General features: G+C 39.0%; 1 protein-coding gene and 1 non-coding gene across 8 annotated transcripts in view; one reads left to right on the top strand and one right to left on the bottom strand.

The window, feature by feature from the left end:
- TNIK (TRAF2 and NCK interacting kinase) overlaps positions 1-16745 on the bottom strand; it is a 364653-nt gene that overhangs the window by 213883 nt on the left and 134025 nt on the right. The gene's annotated exons all lie outside the window — the stretch shown is intronic.
- TRNAI-GAU (transfer RNA isoleucine (anticodon GAU)) lies at positions 12499-12572 on the top strand. The gene has a single exon. It is a non-coding gene; the product is annotated as a tRNA-Ile (tRNA).

Below are 16745 nucleotides of genomic sequence, written 5' to 3'. Positions count from 1 at the left end.
TCTCCATAATGTTGTTCTCATAGAAAAATACATCAGTTTTACAGTAAATCAATTTGTGGTACTGTTTCCAAAAATATGTTGAGGCAGAATGTAGAGGCTTCCTCTATGGTTCTTAAGGCAAATCAAGATGAATTTGGGTATCATACTCATATGCGGTTGCAAATCATTCTTTTTTGCTAGCCCAATCCAAAAACTGGACAAAAACAATCATTTTAATTGCTAAAAAAGTTCTCAACTCTATTATCTTAGTATGCAATGCCAAATCCCATTTTTATCATTGATCCTTTTCAAATTCAATATATCTAAACTTCAAATTCATTACATCTAAAAAATGGGCTTAGATGTATCTAATAAATTAGTTTTGTGGCTTTTCCTTTGGTTTTAATCAAATTCTAAGATAACAACATCTAAGAAGGTCACCCCAGTTGTACAGAAGCTGAATCCAACAGGACTCCTGCGCCTTTAGGATTTAACTTGGAATAATGGCTTGATGACAAATACCGTGTGTCCTAACAATTTCCAGTTAAGCCATGGTTTATGATATATTTTGGAACCTTACTGGGTGGGTATTTTACTTTATGTGATATGGCTTTAGAATATTACAAGTTTTGATTTCAGTCAAATCTAATGCAACAGCAGATCATATTAAATCTTGAATGTTGCTGAGTATTTTATTCGATGTCAGTATTTATAGTACTGGAAAAACTATTCAAGATTACCAAAGTCAGTGAACTTCCTCCTTTCTTCCCTTCTTTAAATTTATCAATCACCTTCTAATAATTATTTGTCCCAAGATGTGTTAAAAATTTTAGGTTTTAACATGTACGTTTTCATTATAAGCACCCTTTCATGGATAGTAGTTCAAGAAGCATGAATGGAAGCCTTGCAAAAGAGCTCATTATCTCAAGAAATCGATTAAAGGAAACTGGAAATAACGTATGTTTAGGAATGCCCTAAATTGGGAGTTAGGACACCTTAATGGCAGCCCTGGTTCTGGGATGACTAATAATATGACCCTTTCCCTGACATGGACATTAAACGTGACTTGGTCTTGAATGCACCTGTAAAAAGAGTTGGAGGATGGCTTACTCTAAGATTCCCTCACACCTGAAAATGGCTATGGTTCTACGTAAAGTTAGAATTTGGTTTTAGTAAGGTCTTAAATCTCCTCATCTTTCTAATTAAACATGTTTCATCTCCTGTAAATGTCACTACCGATCTGATATGCTGCCATGATATTCCAGACATGAGACAGGAGAAAATGTGACAGGCTTATGTAGATGCTATTCCCATCCTCTCACTACCCGGACTTTGCCAGGAGCCAGCACAATCCTGGAACACTTAGACAAACACGTCCTTACCACTGAAGGTCTAGAATAGGGACTCAAATTTAAAGTGTAAGAAGAGGCTTCAGTTTAAATTTGAGCCCAAACCCATGATAATGCATAGCTCTTACACCACCATTCATTTGGACCTCAGTTTATTCCTCCATGTAGCCAAAAAATCATGTTGGCAAATACTTTGAGATTTAAGTAGGCTACTATTTTTAGGCTAGAAATAGAGCAGTATGGGGAAAAGAGCTTCTAGAACCTTAGGTTCTTGGCAAAGCATGAATTGCCCCTAGTATCACCACTGGATATTGTATGTCATTGCAATTTGTCGTTCTCAAGTGCTCAAAAATATCTATGGATAAATAATAGTGACAAAGCAGAGGTCAACATTCAAATCTGATAAACTTCAAACAGGAGGAAATGTGATGTGTGAGAAGGGGTTCAAATCCCAGCCCACCATCATTAACTACACGCTCTAAGACAAGTTACTTGACATCACAATGCCTCTTTCCACATCTGTAATTAGGGAAATAATCATTTTTCTCATTGGCATTACTTGGAGTGTTAAATGATATATGACACAGTGCCTGGCACATAACAGGTATGTGATAAGTGGCAGTGATTATTGTGCAGCAAAAAACTGAATTTGTTAAGAAAATTGAAATATCCTGGACATCAGATCTCATTTACCCACTGCTATTAATATTATAAGCCACCTTTGAGCTCCTACTGTAATTTTTTGACTTGTAATTTTCCAGCACCGTATCTTTAAGACAATCTGTATCCACAGAAAATACGTGTTAAATAGTTTTCTTCATATGAAACTTCCTAATCTTCATTTTCTTAATTGTTGAAGGAACAGCACTACAAGCCTGAAGCTCACAGGCTGATTGGGAAAGGGAAAACATTGTGACAAAGTGCAGTGGACTCTATGGGAAGAGTTAATTCAGGGAAAACATCCACAGAAGTAGAAAGGAAAGAGTGGTAAATCAAATACGATGAATCCCGTGACAAGGCCACTGAACCAAAAAAGATCTGTTCTCTATGTTAGTCTACCCATATCACAAACACCTTAATTACGTTTTAGAATTCCACTGCCCTTTACCTATTGGCTTTCTTAGCTATGCCTCTTTTTCTTTTTTTTTAATTAAAATTTATTGGGGTGACAAGCTATGTCTCTTTGCACTATTTTTTTTCAATGTTGCTCTAGAGGATACAATCCTTAACCTTTTACAATCTCCTTATACTTAATACTGTATCACTTCACAGAAAATGTAGAAAAACCTTGTAAAACATTCCATTTAATGCTCCCACTACCACCATCATACTATACTTTATGCTATGGTTGTCGTATGTATTATATCTACATACATTATAAATCCCATGAAATAATTATATATATATATATATTATATATATGTAATATATATAATATATATATAATTTTTGCTGTAAATAGTCTTATGTATAATATTTTAATCAAATTGAGAGGAAACAGCGTTTTTCATTCACACAGGTATCTACTATTTCTGATATTTTATATTCCTAAAAATTAGTTTCCCTCCCATATTACTTCCTTAAAGCATAAGGAACTTTCTTTAACATTTCTTGTAGTACAGGTCTGCTGGAGACAAAGGCTCTTATGTTTCTTTTTATTTAAAAATATCTTTGCCTCTATTCTCAAAGGATTTTTTAACAAAGGATATAGATTTCTGGTTCAACAGGGTTTTTTCTCCCTTCTAGAACTTTAAAGACATTGTTCCACTCTCTTCTGGCCTTCATAGCTTCAGATGGGAAGTCCATAATCATTTGAATCAGTTACCCTGTATCAGTGTGCCATTTTCCTCTGTTTTCAATATTTCCTCTTTATATTTAGTTTTCAACAACTTGCCTCGAATGGGCTTTGGTGTGTCTTTCTTTGTATTTACCTTGTTTGGGTTTCACTGAGCTTTTTCTATCTGTACACTTATGTTCTCATGAAATTTGAAAAAACATTTTGGCCATTTCTCTCTTCAATATTTTTTTTTGCTCCATTCTCTCTCCTTTCCTTTTGGGACATTAAATATATGTTAGAGTTTAATTTTATCATGGTAGTCTTAGTTTCTATTCATTTCTTTCAATCTTTTTTCATCAGGGATAATTTCTATTGATTTATCTTAGATTTACCGAATCTTTCTCCTATTATTTCCATTCATTATTAAGTCCATATGGAGATTTTTTATTTCAAATATTATATTTTAGTTCTATAATTTCCCTTTGTTCTTTTTTTATATTTTCTAGTTTCCTACTGAAATTCTCTATACTTTCGTTCGTTTGTTATAAGAATATTTTCCTCTATCTCAATTACAATAGTTGCTTTAAAATTATAATCTGATAAGTCTAACATTTGGATCACTTCAGGGTTGGTTTCTGACCATTTTCTCTTGAGAATGGTTCCTGATTCTTGGTAGGTCGAGCAATTTTGGATTGCATACTGAACATTGTAAGTGATATGCTGTGAAGACTCTAGAGTCTGTTATATTACTTTGAATAATATTGATGTTTATTTAAACAGACAATTAACTTTGTTAAACTACAAACTCTCTCTTGCCTGCAGTAGGTAACAGATCAAATCTCAGTTCAGTTCTTTTATCTTTAACTGTGCTGCTTCGAGTCTGTCCAATGCATACATGGTTCGGGAGTCAACCAGAGTCTTGGGCAGAGTTTACACAGACAACCTGGGGCTCTCCTTGTTTGATCTCTCCTTTCTGATAATACCCTTTCACTTTCAAGTAGCTATGGTCACTCCAGCCTCTGTCCTCTGTAACTCAGGCAAGAAAAATAGCAGTTTTTATCAGAGCCTCAGCTGTTCTACGCCAGGTAACAACTGCAGCCTATTTCCAGGTCAAAGCTGCAAAAAATAGACAACTCATCCTCGTTACAGTCCCTTCTTCCAGGTACCCAATGCTCTATAAAACCAACTTGCCTTTTTCACTCTCAAAAACCTTCAGGTAGCTACTTTTTAATATTTTTGTCCCAAGTTTATAGTTGTCATCTATGTAAGATTAATGTGTTCAAAGCTTACTCCATCATACACGAAGTAGAAACCACAAATATCTCCATTGAATATATGAAATCAAACTTTAAATGGTGAACTACAGACCGCCAAATCTTTCCGTGCCCACTTCAATCTCATGTTAGCCCACCCCTACAAGAGTCACATTGGGCCTACCTACTGTCCCCACTAAGCATCTTTATCGTGCATTCCAACTCATCCTGAAGCCTTCATTCACATCTGGTCTCTACTTAGTAAGTGTTTGTTTCCCAAATGCAGGCTGTGCACCGCTGGTAAACCAGATGACTTCAGGTGGCTAAGACACAACATTAAGTAGCACTGAATCACACTAAGGGAAAGTTATTTTCAATGCTCTTTCAACTCTTCTGATTCTGTCAAGGAATAAATCTCAGTTTGGTGCTACTATGCCTTTAACACCTTTCAAATAGGGGCTAATTCCCCCTTTCAAACATAGAGACCGCAGGTCTCATGTGAAGAACTTTCTCCAGACAATAACATCTAGCTACAAATGAATAAGGTTATTTTGTTTTCACTCAATGTGTTTTTAGCGTTACCTTCTATTTGTAATGATAATGTTTTCACTTTGAGATGACATAAAGTTTAATTTTAAAATTAAAAAAAATCACAAAAAATGAATAGATTTAAAAACAATAAGTCACAGTATAGGTCATATACAGATAAAAATAGGAAAAAGGTTTATAGTAGAGTGGATAATTCTAGTTGCTATTAACAGATACCCACCCTCTTCCCAAATCTCCGTCACTCAACACAACAGACTGACTTCTTTCTCATGAAAATTCCAATTGGATGTTTGTGATCTGTGGTAGTTTTCCACATGTTCTTTCAGGGACTGAAAATGTTAAAGCTTCTACCTTCTTCAACGCATAGATTCTAAGATCACTTTGAGCATGTCTGGCCAGCAGACAGGAAAGAGAGAATAAAAAGCATAGCATACAGTATGGGAAGTATTTATTGGCCAGGCTTAGAAAAGATGTGCATTCTTCTACCCACATTCTACTGGGTGGAACTCAGTCTGTGACCATACTTTACTGTGAGAAGCCAGGAAATGAGTCTAATTCTGTGCCCAGGAGAAAGAGAGTTTGGGGTTTTGGTGAGTATAAAGTTTGGGAAACTGCACTACAGTTTGGGATGCTCTGCATTAAATTATGTTCCTGCAAAGCAGAGGGGAGGGGTAAGCCATCATGTCTCAGAAACCTCCCTTTCTTGCACAAGGGTGACTATGGATATTAACATCTCTCCTTCCTGCTCATCTTCCAGCCCCAGTGTTAGGTCTCTGCCCAAGAAATGCAGACAGACAGGCGGTCTTCAGAACATCCTACCCACTTCAGTAGCCCTCTCCCCACACAGGAACCTGAGGAGCTCACTCCAGCTTCAAGCAGCTCAAGGCTCCAGTCTCCCACCTGTCCTTTTCTTCCTAGCAGTTTTAGAGTCACAATTTACTAATCCTGCCTCTCACCTCTCCACAAAGTCTTTGCTTTCTGAGAGTCTAATTAGCTAACCAGAAAAAGTAACTGATGTTCGCGGTAATTGAAAGCTTCTTCCTTCCTTCTCTCCGGGGAAATTAAGAACATTTCACACGGTGGCTTCCTGGAGCCCGTGGTATTGTTTCCACTGTGTCCTAGCAAGATGCTGTAACTGCAACTCCTGCCTGAGTCACCATGGCCAGGGAGGGAGCCCCATCTGCGAGGGGAGAGTCCTCCTGCTGGGACCCTTGTTGTGCCACCAATCCCTCTGCTGGGGTATCTGCCCTGTTCCTCTAGGTCACTCCTTCATGCAAGAAAGGATGCCTGCTCCTGGAAAGCCGGAAATGTCCCTCCCCAGGATTTTTCTTTCGTCTCCACAGAGGGCCTAATTCAGGGTCTGAGTTCTCTGCTTGGGCTCAGTAAATGTAACTAAATTGAATTCAAATGATTGATTCGGCACCATTGAGGCATTAACTGTCATTTAAAGTGTATCCTATTATTCCTTAAAAACGGTGTATTTTTAAACAATCAAGAACAGAAAGTGTCAAATCTTTGCTTATTCCCAAAATGCTGTAATTAAATAGTCCACCCCTCACACTTTGCCAGGAAGGCACCTATGGCCTTCACTCCAATGTGTGATCTATGTTTGACACCGCTATTTTAAATTCGTGAACTACTAGCAGAGCATGTCAGCAAATATTAGTTTCTATATGCTTCAGGAGAGAAGCAGCGCCTGAAATAAATTGGTGTTTCCTGAGTGTATCAATAAAATGCTACCTTAGTGGAGAAGGCTTCTGTTACTGAATTCTAAAGTGACCCCAGAAGGTTTTGTGTGTTTGTTAGTAACACTAATTCGTTTAAAGAAAAACTTCATCTAAGTGGCCTTCTCAGCTGCCCTGTCTATTGCCACAGAGCGCAGGTTCTGAAGCCAGATCACACAGGTTCGAATCCTGAATTCACCACTTTCTAGTTATGAGATTTGGAGAAAATTATTTCACATGATGTATAGGATTTGATTTAAAATTCTCCAATCAAAAAATAAAAGGGGGTTTGCAACAGAGTAGATGAAACAGGATGGGTAAGGTCCAAGTTAAATTGATTCTATCTACTTTCATGTTGGTTTGAAATTTTTATAATTAATTCTTAAATGACACTATAATTACCTAGAGCATAAATAATTTTCCAAGTCCTTTCACAAAATAATTTCCTCCTTGATTCCAAAGACAAGTGGCAGAGAATACACTGGGTATGCTATCCTCATTTTGCAGAACATTTTCTTTTAGGCTTCCCTGTTGTCTTATGTTAATGATGTAACAGGAAGAACTTTACCTTTTTTTCCTTCTACCACTTCAGCTGTTCAGACTTACTAAGAAACCGAATTCCCTGATGTGGATTTCACTGCCGTCCCTGCCTCTCACAGGTCAGTCAAGATCCTACATATCTGCACACGGCTATAATTAAATGTCATTGTCAGTGTTTGCTCTGAGATTCCAGACCCTCAATACCTCCCTTTCCAAAAGGAGAGAGACTGGAGGCAGAAAGAGAAGACAAGAAGAGAAAGAATATACTGTATTCCACTTCAAGCACCAACACAATTCCTTTTTTTCTCCTGGTGGCTCTTCAACATTTGGAGAGATCAAAACACAGATGGCATGCCCATAGAGAGGGGTGACAAATAAGGCGACGTGTTGGGCTCAATATATACTTTTCTTTTTCACCCTCGCCAAAACTTTCACATGTAAGCAAAGCACTGAGGAAAAAGATGGCTTCCTGATGGAGCTCAACAAACATAAACTGCTGGCTTCCCCGGTTATATTAATAAAAACTGACTCACTGGTGATCCCTGTCAGGGAATGGATGTGATAACGTCAAAACTGTATAGATTAGGGAAAGGCTATTTAAAGGCTATTTCCCCCAAATTATCAACTCTAAATTACATCCCAACAAACTATTGACATCTCTTTTCATTATTGACAGATCATATAAAATTCAGAGACTCCTTTCCTTCACATCGGAGGAAAATTGAACTCTGAATATGATTTTATTGCTTGTTTCATATGTCTTTATCGGCTAACTTAACCTGGATCTAGTCTCTTAAAGTATTTTAAGTGTAAATAATGAAACCAGTTTGAATTTTATGTTAAAAATTTAATAATTATCACTGAAGTAGAGGTTAAAAATGTATTTAAAAACCAGTTAAGATCAGCATCAGAGTAAGAGAAAGTATATAATGACCGTTCTAATGAAGAACAGCAATTAAATCTCTCCTTAGACTTACGTGGACAGTAAAATGTTCTGCAATACTGATACGGTTCCATTCCGTCCACTGCAGAGGGGTTTAGCGCTTTACACTGTAGAGCTCTGGTTAGACTGATGGATGCTGTTTCAGGAATAGCGCAGTGTCTCTGGCAACGTGGGATGGTGTGCGTCTACCACTGGATTTTGAACATGTACAAAATGACCTTCCTAGGCTCTGTCAAAATCCGTACAGACTAAAGTGTGTATCGGTTTCTATCCAAGTGGTGCACATGGACCAACTGCAGTTGCTGCGGTCTGAAACACCGCCCTCACTGTCTTAGACTTAGCAAGATCCTTCTTCCGAACCCCTGATTCTCTGCCTCTTTCTGAGGGCAAATGCCATTGACCCTTGAACAATTCAGGGGGTGAGGGCACCAACCCCCGTGCAGTCGAAAAGCCACATATAATTTTTTTTCTTTTTTTTTAATTAGTTTCAGGTGCACAAAACAATGTAATAGTTAGACATGTATCATTGATATTCCTCACACTGTGTCAACCCCCCTTCTCCCATCCACTATCCCTCTGACATCGCACAGAGCCGTTACAGTTCCACTGTCTCTATTCCTAATGCTGTACTCTGCTTCTTGTAACTATATACATATATATATATATACATATATATATAAATATGTATATATATACTTGTAGTTGACATTCATTATTGTTCAGCTTCCCAAGTGGTTTAAGGCGCCAGACTCAACCTCTGCTTCTAGCCACATATAATTTTGACTCTACAGTAAACTATTCGCTTCTGCAGATTCAACCAACCCCAGATCAAAAACAGTATTTTTGATCCCCAGTTGGAAATCCAGCTGGGAAAACACTGTTGCGAAGGCAAAAATAGTTTTCAATCCAGGATTGGTTGTATCCACAGATGAGAAACCTGCAGATACGAAGTGCCGACTGTATTTATTGAAAAGAATCCATGTGGAAGTGGATCCATGCAGTTCAAACCCATGTTGTTTGAGGGCCAGCTGTATTGTGAAAGCACTTGTAAATTGTGAAGCATTCACACGTGGACCTTTTTCTGGTCAATATCCACTTGTAAAAGTGCTAAGCCAGGCTGCTGGGCTGACTTTGGGGAAATGCATGCCTATGGCGGAGACAATGGGCTCACGAAACATTCCATCTGTTCCTCCATATTTCCTAGCCCTTTTGCAGTTAGGTTAGGCCACGTGGTAGTTCTGACCAGGAAGTTGAGGGCACAAGTGACTTGTGTCACTTTTAGGCCAAAGTGTAGAGGAGCTGGCATGATGTGATTTTCTGGCTGTGTCTCTTCTTATCATGGTGACTGAGGTGCAGATGTTACAGCTACTAGATGGCAAAAACAGCTGCCATCAGCCTGGATGCCTGAGTGAGTGATTATGTGAGGTACAACACCACCACCAACTCGTGATGGATATGTACAGTGAACAAGAAACAAATTTGTTAAGCCACTGGAAGATGGGATTATTTGTTCCTGCAATGCATCTATCCTACCCTCAATAAAATGTTCAAAATCCAAAAATCTTGAAATTTTCACCTAACCAGCATCACAACACTCAAGATGCCTTTTCTTTTTGCAATTTCCTCCTACATTGATAGATGAAAAGAATGGCAACATGTAGGAAAAGGCTCCATCATGGCCCCCTGGCAACCTAGCACAGGTCCACAAAGGCGACAAGGTGAAGTTCACCTGCAGTCTGAGCTGAGGCTTGGTGGGATGCCCTGCAATCCTCCTGAACTGAAGGGAGATAGGAGCCTTGTGGGAGTTGCCAGGCGGCAGTCACCTACCTTTCCTCCCCCCACTCCCGCTTGGTAGTTGACGGTAACAAGACCGTTTCCCATCCATCTCCCTCATTCCAGTTGAGCACAGGATCCATCTCATGGCCCCCACCCCAAAGGCAACAGCTGCAAGCTTCTGTGTCTGTTGAACTACTTGCCTGTAATTTAGAGATGGCTGCGCTAGGAAAGAGTGACCCCACCGGCAGTACCACCTGTCATCTGGCCCCTGCAGTTCAGTGTCATCCTATGTGGGAAAGCACAGAAGCAGGGAGCTGAGGCTATGCTTGCATTGCTTTCACTGCCTAAGTAATAAATGTCTGAATCCATTTGGACTCCTTGTGTCCTCACTGGCCAAATGGAAGTGTGGCAATGCTACATAGTAGCTGTCCTGTTGGCCACAACATTGCTGCTTGGAAACCTCTTGACTACTTGACAAAAAAAAAAGGTGGCCTTATGATAACAATTTGTTGCTCAATTTCACACAACTTTGTGCTTGGACATCTCTTTCCGGCTTGAAAGAATGAAATGGGACTCCAAGCAGAACTATGAAACAGCTTTCTGATTTGAAGTTGGAGAGCAAATGAGCCACATGATTTCCCATCACTTTAACCTCTTCAACACTTTAATAATATTAGTATCAGGTTTACCAAACTTAGAAGACTCAAACAACCCAGGCTCAGCTTCCAATATTTAGTGGCAACACAGTGTGATAGAGTCTGAAGTACGCTGAACAGTGGCCACTGACTCTGGTGAAACCCCTAAGAGAAGGTCAATATACTATCTACCATGTTTCCCCGAAAATAAGACCCAGCCAAACAATAAGACCCGGTGGTATGGTATGGTATGTTATGTTATGTTATGTTATGTTATGTTATGTTATACCTGGTCTTACAGTAAAATAAGACCGGATCTTATATTAATTTTTCCTCCAAAAGACACATTAGAGCTGACTGTTTGGTTAGGTCTTATTTTTGGGGAAACACAGTAACATGCAAGTGGCAATTTGTGGCATTTTGTATTTTTGCCATCCCGATGAACCAAAAACATGTATCACAAAGATGAATAATGTCTTTCAAATTAAATAATCAACAGTGATGCTAACACTATGTTTGCTGAATATAACATGAATGGTACACAAATCTGCTTACTAACTACTAAGCATCAGGAATTGTGTGAGAAAGAGGATTTACAAAGATAAATAGGATTCCATCTTTAGACATAAACCAAAAGGTCTCCAAGTTGGGCAGTGTTTCTGACTCAGTGAGGTCTAGAAATATGCCCTGGCTTATGAGTCTTTGGATGTGAGGAGATTTATAGGTAACTTTGTGACTGGTAAACTTGTTGTACTTATGAAAGTGGTACAACCACACACAGCATTCTCTGTTGGCAATTACGCAACACAGCCACGCCCTATGGTACCACAGAGAATGGTAGTATAGTTTTACTTCTCTCAAGTTTACAAACATACTATTGGAGTCAAAATCAACATGACATATTTTGATGGTTGTAAAGGAGAGATTTTTTTCTCAGAAACAGAACGGGAAAAAAATACCTCACGTTATTTCTGGAAGAGAGACATAATTTCCTTATAGGACTTGGAAATATGTTGCTTTAAAGATGATTCTGGGCAAAGAACGGTGAGTGGCAATCTGTGCTTTCAATGAAAATGATGGCGATGGAAGAAATGCTGTACGCTTGTAAAAACCACAGTGCCCGTTGATCAAGCACTCAAACACTCATGCTTTTCTGAAGAAAATGACCTAGTGTTCTAAGCAGAAACTGTTAGAACAAATTAAAAAGGAACAGTAAAGTGCCATCCTTCTTAGTATTCTCTCAACCATAAATGCTTATCTAGGCCTTTCTCTGTGCCAGGCTTGATGCTGGGCAGAAAGGGTACAAAGATGAATAGGATACATGTTTAGTCAATCAGTGCCTTGGCGCTGGTAATGCCTTGAAGCTCCATCTCCTCGGTGCTTCCTTGGTTCCCACAGTAATCAGAAGTGCTCAGTTAAAGTTTCTAGGCTTTGACATCACTGAAATAATCATTGATTTAGGCAAGGAGTCTCAACGGGTAGCAAAATCATCAGGTCCAAGTTTGGTAGGGAACAAGAGCCACACTGTTCTCACAGTACTACCCCACAGGTTACTTATTAATTACAAAAAAGTAAAGGAGACATTTCTCCAATGGAGAAATCCAGTGGGTACCAGTTTAGCCAAGGGAATAAACTCAGTACCACCAATAATGGGACATACATTATGTGGCTTCTGATATGATACAACAGGAAGGACAAAATATTGCCTACAAGGTATTCTTGCAAAATTAACTTGAATCTAATCATAAGGAAGCAAGCAGACAAATCCAGGTTGTGGAACACTGTACCAAAGAGCTGGCCTGTACGTTTTCCACAATGCACTGCAGTGTTACAGAAGACAAAAAAAGTGGGAAACTATTCTAGATTAAAGCAACAGACCAACTAAAGTCAATGTATGATCCTTGGTCAAACCAAACCACTGTACAGATAATTATTTGAACTATTGGTAAAATCTAAATAAGGACTGCGGGGGTGGCCAGTTAGCTCAGTTGGTTAGAGTGTGGTGCTGATAACACCAAGGTTGCCGGTTCGATCCCCGCATGGGCCACTGTGAGCTGCACAATCCTTAAAAATAAAATTTGAAAAATTAAAAATTAAATGAGTAAGTAAATAAATAAGGACTCTGTATCAAATTGTGTTCTTGTGTTAGCGTCAAATTCCTTGGTACTTACTGGTTTTGTGATTATGTAGGGATAATTCCTTGTTCTTAGATAATACTGAAGTGCTTAGAGGTAAAATAACATGATGTCGGCAACTTACTTTCATATGGTTCTGAAAAAAAAGTGTGTATGTACATACATATATAGGACAGGAGACAAAACAAAAATGGCATAATGTTCACAATTGGTAAATTTAGATAAAAAGTATCTAGGTGTGCATTGCACTAGTCTCACAACTGTCCTGCTTAACTGGAAACTTTTCATTTAAAAAAAGTGGGGGGAAAAGAGAAAACCAGCAGCTGGCTGAGCTCGGGTTACAGTTGGGTCACAAAAAATAGAAATGCTCAGGGGCCACTTGGATGAATGAAGCCCCTGACAGGTGGGCCTCCTCTGAATGATGACAGTCCTGGAAGTGCATTCCTAATTTACAGTGTTGCAAGGTGCTTCCAGTGCCACACTCAAAGAGATTCATCTGTTTCACCATACCTAAAGACTCGCCACAAGTATACCTCAGAGAAGGGACCGCTTCTCACTTGTTATTTAGGCCAATGAAAACCAGTACAAATTCCACACCTGAAGTGGTGTGAAATGCTCGGTAACCACCTTGGGAGACAGTTGGCACAGTGTGGGTGAGCATCCGTACATCCTTGCATGTGGCTGCAACCAAACCCTGGCTCCAGGGGGAACCTAAACATTAGACTTTTACATTTTTTTTGAATTATGGATTCTCTGCTGAAGACTCAATAGCGAATGCCTTAAAATTCTGGCAGAAGTACACATATGAATGAATTCATTCCATGTGTTAAAGGAATGTCATGAATTCTTTCTAAATAATCGTTTGGTAGCTTAAAAAAAAATCAAAAAGATGTTATATGTACATAAAGGAAGGACAATTCAAGGTCCAACCTTCCACCCTCTCTCACTGCCCTTTTCTTTGCCCCCGCCCCCCTCATCCACCCACCCCCGTCACTCCGCCTTTATAAAGCCCTTTGCACCTGCAGAAGACACTGAGCTATTTCCATCCTAGAGTTCCCATCTCTTCCACCGTCTACAGCACATTCAGCTCAAGTCTCTTTTGTTCAGGTTATCTGGTCTCCTCATCATTACCAATCAGCCTTTCCAGTTGTGTCTACATAATGCAAAATCAGATTAATATTACAAAGTGATTATTTTTCTTTATAGACTGTCTAGTACTTACATTAAAACAATATGCCTTTATAACAATGATGGTGGGGCTAACACCAAGCAACACAAAATTAATAAAGTCAAACAAAATAAAGTTTCTGTTGATCTACAGCTCGAAAATAATATTCCTGATAAAATTGAGGGGAATCAAATTGACTCTTCCCTCATCTCTTATTGTTCAATAATGGTGTAAAGTAAATAGGCAAATATTTACTATAGGGAAAATTTTTGAAATTGGACAGTCAGCCTTCATTCCTCCGTACTCCAGAGATTCTGAGCATCGTTTCCATTCATCCATGCTCAAATTCGACTCTATGTGGCCTAATGTATGACTTTAGCATCATTTAAATTAATAATCTGTGGAATTTTCATATTATAACTTTTATTTAACATTGTGAAACATAATTTCAGATATCAAAATATCTGGTATCAGTGTAGTACTGGAACATATCCTTTTAATCAACATAAGTAAAAATACATTTTGACAACCCAATACACTTCCTGATTTTTCTAAATATGCAAATATAGAATAACATTTCAAAATATTCAGAATATATGACTAAATGCTTGTGTGTCCATCAAGACTTGGGGGCATTATATGGGATAGCCTTCACACGAAATACTGAGAACTAGGCACCTCAAGCTTCAGCTCACACATTTTTCCTTTGCTGTCTCCAGTCTGTCAAACGTGTACCTAACTATTCTTCTAAGATTAGCTCTTCAAAAGCTAGCAGGTGTGAGTGAACACTCTGCACACAGTCCCCTAGCTGCACCTATGTCCTCTGGTGGTTAAGGAGAATGTCACTGCTGGCCTGTGGTCCTGTCCCCACGTAGGACTTATATGACGATGCAGAGACCAGACTGGATTTGTGCAGAGGAGCTGGAGGAGTCGATCAATATGGACGCACGTCTTAGTTGAGGACGGAAGCATAACCTGAGCTGGCCCTTGTTGTAGAGGAGTCCACAGAGAATCCAGGTGAGAGAAATTATGTAAAAGGAGGGACAGAAAGAATACAGCATAGGGTGTCTGCACAGAATTCAGGCAACCTCAGTTTGATGAGAGTTAAGAAAAATACCTGCTGTAGGTGCCAATAATATGAAAGCCATAAGGGAAAGCGGAGGAGTGGCCACAATGATGGGCTCAAAGGATGGGACCACGGGCAAACTGTAAGTAAGAAATGCGCTTGAGAACTATTGTGTTTCCCCGAAAATAAGACCTGGCTGGACAATCAGCTCTAATGCATCTTTTGGAGCAAAAATCAATATAAAAACAGGTCTTAATTTACTATTATAAGACCGGGTCTAACATAATATAATATATAATTAGTATAATATGATATAATATGATATGATACGATATAATACCAGGTCTTATATTAATTTTTGCTCCAAAAGATGCATTAGAGCTGATTGTCTGGCTAGGTCTTATTTTCGGGGGGACACGGTATGTTAACAAATACTAGATTAACCGCGGTAGTAACTTAGAGAACTAAATATGACCTTGCTTTCATGTGGCCATTACACAGTACATATTAATTACTTGTTTTCATTCTTTCTCTTCACTAAGAAAAAGGCCACACTGAGTGCAAGAACAGTGGAAGATCCGAAGCATCCTTTACCCATTAAAGAAAATATTTCATTTGAAAATTCATTTGGAACTCTTTCGATACTTTTGCATCAGAGATCTGAGAGTGGGGTAGAAAGCAACGTTATATAAAAATCAGAAGACAGGTTATGGATGCCAGCTGTGCTCCACCTGATGTGCAAAATGACTTGTTACTGGATTTAAGACAGAAAAAATAAGCAAATGAAATTTTTTAATCTTTCCATTTCAGTGATAAATGGTGAGACTGTTAGACATTTGGACTCATTTCGAACAACAACAACAAAAAATGATATTTGGATGCCAAGTGTCTCACTCAAATAGATTTTCATGAAACAGTAAAATGACAGGGCCTAAATGTCAATACCACCAAAGCCCCAGGAAGCTGGAAAGAAAAACAACCAGTAGGGAAAATTTGCTCTCTGTGGTCAGACACAGCAGCCGTGATTCCCAGCAATTCTATGCTCAGCTTTTCTTGAAATAACAAACTCTCCAAAGAGAGAAGGCGTGTGTGCTCTGCTGTCGTGGTGATGGGAAAAACCTTGGCCAGAAGCAATGGGAACTGACTGGGCAGATGGGCAGACCCCAGCCCTGGGAACAAAGTCAACACTGTGCTTCATGTCTGAGGGAGGCTCATCTGTGCATCCTCAGAAAAAAGACTGACGATGGGATGCATGGCCACAGTCCGAGGTCCACTAGCTAAAGGGTAGCTAGTGTCAAAAACACCCATCCTGAGACGAAACCTTCCTTTATCTAAGCTTCCCAGACCCCCGTTTCCTATTTAATTCTTTTGGCATTTGAACTATTCAGACAGAATTTTTTTCGGGGTGGTGAGGAAAGGGGGTAGGGAGGACAGGCTGGATATGGCAGAGTTGCTATTCCACGCTGTTCCTCTGGGAAAAACCTCAAAAGCTGAAAGTGATGTCAGGCCCACAGTAACCAAATTCAGCCTTGCCTTCAGGCTTATCCATGTAACCAGGACTTCAAGGGATCGGCTTTTCTTAAATATTTCCAAGTTTGGAGACTTCACACCCATTCCATGTTCAATTCTTCCAACGGTCAAGAAATCCCTTATGATATATGATTAAAATGCAGTTTCTTCACTGGATTGACTCATAAATCTAATTTAACATATTCAAAAACAATTGAAAAGTTAGACCATTGAATTGCTTCTTTTCTTGTTATTGTTTTCTTTTTTTCACTACCAACAATTCTAATTCTGGACCACAGAGCAATTTGTATAATTCAACCTTCTTTATTTTTAACCCTTTAT

This window comes from Rhinolophus ferrumequinum, chromosome 2 (genome assembly GCF_004115265.2).
Source record: "Rhinolophus ferrumequinum isolate MPI-CBG mRhiFer1 chromosome 2, mRhiFer1_v1.p, whole genome shotgun sequence".
Lineage (NCBI taxonomy): Eukaryota > Metazoa > Chordata > Mammalia > Chiroptera > Rhinolophidae > Rhinolophus > Rhinolophus ferrumequinum.
The sequence above is the reverse complement of the archived record's forward strand: the minus strand, read 5'-3'. Positions and strand labels throughout refer to the sequence as shown.